The sequence below is a fragment of the Gadus macrocephalus genome, chromosome 12 (genome assembly GCF_031168955.1).
Source record: "Gadus macrocephalus chromosome 12, ASM3116895v1".
In the NCBI taxonomy this organism is placed as follows: domain Eukaryota; kingdom Metazoa; phylum Chordata; class Actinopteri; order Gadiformes; family Gadidae; genus Gadus; species Gadus macrocephalus.
The window spans coordinates 18,255,545-18,259,383 of record NC_082393.1 but is presented as its reverse complement, the minus strand read 5'-3'; the positions used below and the strand labels follow the sequence as shown (position 1 = coordinate 18,259,383).

The window sequence follows — 3,839 nt, the reverse complement described above, 5'->3', positions numbered from 1 at the left end:
GCAGGCTGCAGATGCAACCGGCCCCCCGATGACTGATGTCAACGTTAACGTAACGTAAAACTCCTGAAAATGCCGTAATTAAAAGACGCACTAGGTGATTTGTTGTGCGCGACAATTTCCCAGTCTTAAAAAACCCTCTGCAAAATTTAATACCTAGAGCAAATTTACAGTAAATTTAAGACAATTTATGGCCTTAATTTTACACCAAAAAAATTAAGACTTTTTAAGACTTTTTAAGGACCCGCGGGAACCATGCTGTATGACTGCTTTTGCAAACCAAAAATCAGCATTGGCCAAAAGTGCTGAAAAAACATTCATCTCTGTAGGGTTCAGAAACTGGAAAAAAAAGTAGGGAATCATTCAGCAGACACCAAAACAGCCATGCACATTTAATTGCCCTCAACACACAGGCGCACAAAAAGGATTCCGTAAGAAATAAACTGTGCCGCCCTTCAGCAAGGGCCCAAGAGTCAGCCAGGTTGGCTCTTTTACAAATTGTAGGTGCGGTAAGGTACCTCTCCAAACAGGGCTTGGCTCTTAGGGGCCATGCCAATTTGGATGGAAACTTCCAAAATTATCTTCGAGATAAGGCGGAGGATGACCCCAACCTTGCAAGCTGGCTGAAGAGAGACCACCCCTACACAAGCCCGGACACACAAAATGAGTTACTGAGAATTATGGGTCATATTATAATTAGGGGGATAGCCGCAGAGATTTCTGCCTTACCTGTGCTGCAGTATTCCCTCATAATGGACGGAACACAGGACGTCAGTGGAACAGAGCAGATCTCCATCTGCCTCCGCTATGTGGACCAAGATCTGGAACCAAGGGAGGAGTTTGTAGGGTTGTACGAGGCCTCTTCCACAACTGGCGAGCATCTCTGGAGAATTGCCTCCGATGTGCTGCTCCGTCTCAATCTTCCACTCTCGGGTCTTCGTGGCCAAACCTATGATGGAGCAGCAAACATGTCAGGGCACCAATCTGGGATGCAAGCTTTGGTCCGCGGAGAACAGCCCCTTGCCACTTTTGTCCACTGTGGTCCTCACTGTGTGAATCTGGTCACGCAAAAAGCCTGCTTATCCACACCAGTTGTGCGAGATGCCCTCCAATGGATCCATGACCTTGGATGTTTGTTTAGCCAGTCTGGGAAATTCAAAACAATCTTTAAACAGATAGCATTGACTGAAAATGGCTCATTCACCACAATCAAGCCATTGTGTGCTACCAGGTGGACTGTGCGAACACCAGCGATCAAGTCGGTCCTCACCCAATACGAGGTGATCTTGGCTGCATTGGAGGAGTTGGCTTCCTCGAATGGGGTCACAGCTCCTCGAGCAAGTGGCCTTCTTGACCATCTCCAAAAAGGCAACACGGTACTTGGCCTTATCCTTGGGCAGGATATTCTCCTGCAGCTTGAAGGTCTCAATAAAAGCTTGCAAGGGAGGGCAGTAACAATTGGCGGGATGTTAGAGGCTGTTGATTGCACAAGGAAAGCGTTTGTGGCACAGAGAACAAGCGAGAAATTTATGAGGCTTTACTCAAGAGCTGTAGAACTCACCACATCTCTTGATCTTCAGCCAATAAATCTTCCACAAGTACGGAAACCAGCTAACCGATATGGTGGGCCTGCAAAAAGCCACACCCCGTCTTCGGCAGAGGACTTTTTCAGGGTGCAATTTTTCTCTGCCATCGATACAGCAAGCGTGCAGCTGGATGAGAGGTTCAACCAAGAGGGCCTTGGCCGTTTGGCCACGTTGGAGCAACACCTAGTGTCGGGAGAAATTAGCGAGGTAGTAGAGCTCTACCCAGAATTGGATGCACAGCTGCTGCAAATGCAACTAGCTATGCTGAAGGCAAATTACAAGTTCAATTCTTGTCAGGAAGTCACTAATGTCTTGAAGACCATGGTACCAGAAGTAAGGCGGCTGTTTACCCAGGTGGAGGCTCTTGTTAGGCTGTTGCTTGTGGTCCCAGTCTCTTCTTGCGAAGCGGAGCTTCAGTACCCTGCGTCGTTTGAAGAATTGGCTCCGCTCCACGATGGAGCAGTCACGACTCAACAGTGTGTCTGTCTGCCATGTCCACAAGGAGAAGCTGGAGAAAATAACGAGACAGAAAATAGCCACTGCCTTCATTGGCACATCGGAGAGGCGTGAACATTTGTTTGGGCATTTTAAAACACAGAATATGCAATAGGCTTACGTTTGTTTGCATTTAGTAGTTGTCCAGCGTGGCATAATTTACACACACACCCCAGTTTTGTGTTCTGCAAGAATTTGCATAAAGAAAAACAGTTTTTCAGGGTTCTTCTTGCAATAAATTGTATTTAGTAGTTTCCCAGCTGTTTTTCTGGGTTATTATTGGATATATTGTGTCACAAAAAAAACACACACACACACACACACACCCCCCCCACCCACCCTTTGTGTTCTGCTTGAATTGCTGTGCAATCAAAAAGCTTTTCTGTTTTTTTTGCCAATTAAAAAACTAAATGCTGAACTCACAACCATATCTGGTCACAGTTCTTACTTCGGTATTTTCACAACGTAATGCATATGCAACCACCTTTTTTCAGTCCACGCAAAGGCACTTGCAGCAGGTCTGGTCTGGAGAAGGATAATAAAATGGATTGCATCAGTGTCAGAAATATAACCACTAGGCCTACACAGTTGGAATTGTGTTACACTAGCCTAGCCCATCAATAACAAGCTTAGATAAGCTTAACTTTGGTAAAATAAAATGTCACCACATGGGAAGACTGGCCGAGGGTAGCGTAGCATTAATGTTACCTCATCTAAACTCTAACTGCATCTAAGATGATACAATTATGTAATGCTATCGCTAACAGCGGTCAGATCCAACTTGACTGTGGCAGCGAGCTAGGCCTACTTGGCTTCTAGAAGCTAATGTTGGCTATTAGCTTTCAACGTCAACGATAGAACTTAGAAACTATCAAGATAAATCGTTCGCTGCCCTCGGTCAAACTACGACAAAGGAGTTTGTACAGATTGTCATCATCATGAATAAATATACTGTAGATACGTTACGTTACCTCCTCCGGACTCCTCTCCTCAAATGCATGAGGCTGCAACCGCAGCAGATTGTCCATGGAAGTGCGCGCTGCGCGGCAAGCAGTCAGGTTCAGATTACACAGAGAAGGAGCCGCCCACCGTACCACCCACCCCTCCCCCATTCTAGAACTATCCAAGTGTTGCAAATTGTTGACGGCTGTGTGCCGTATCCAGATAGACTTTTTGTGGATTGGTTCGCATCTGTCTCGACTCTCGCGCTATTAACATTCATTTTTAAAAAACTGCATTGAATTTTTATTTTATTTATTTATTTATTTTGGTGGGGACAAAATGAGTCTTTACGAAAACTGGTGGGGACGCGTCCCCGGCGTAATCGACGCCTATGGATGTATGCCAAAGGCATAGTTTCCATGTTCCCGTACCTGATGGATCCATATTCCAAAAATGAATATGCAAGTATTTTTATGCATTCAAACAAATATACAGAAACTACAATGCAATAAGCAATTAGATATTGACTGTGGTGGGTGTACACAAGTACAGTTTTCTACTTAGTAAGTATTGTTTGTCTTAATTTAAAGGAACATTTCTATGATGGTGAAAGTGGCACTGGTTATTTAGCATGGAGGCTCAAAACAATCCAGAGGAGCAATGCTACATCAGCGACCAGAACTTCTCCTCGTCAGACTGGTGGAGGGCCGAAAGCTAAGAGAGATGCATTAAGAAGTCCTGAGATGACCCTGACTGAAGAGCAATCCAAGGAGGCCATGTCATTCATGAAGTATTCTTCTGATGAGGCCACTATCAAGC

The 3,839-nt window shown here is 45.1% G+C and overlaps 1 long non-coding RNA gene across 2 annotated transcripts; it reads right to left on the bottom strand.

Moving 5' to 3' along the window:
• Positions 1 to 263: 263 nt before the first annotated feature.
• On the bottom strand, positions 264 to 2,376 carry LOC132469956 (uncharacterized). 2 transcript variants are annotated; one of them, XR_009528531.1, is made up of 6 exons: positions 2,200 to 2,376; positions 1,934 to 2,091; positions 1,559 to 1,766; positions 1,268 to 1,432; positions 1,047 to 1,143; positions 264 to 946 (listed from the first exon to the last, which is right to left on the bottom strand). It is a non-coding gene; the product is annotated as an uncharacterized LOC132469956 (long non-coding RNA). The 2 variants fall into 2 exon arrangements; XR_009528530.1 differs by having other exon boundaries at positions 1,934 to 2,376.
• Between the last annotated feature and the right edge of the window lie 1,463 nt (positions 2,377 to 3,839).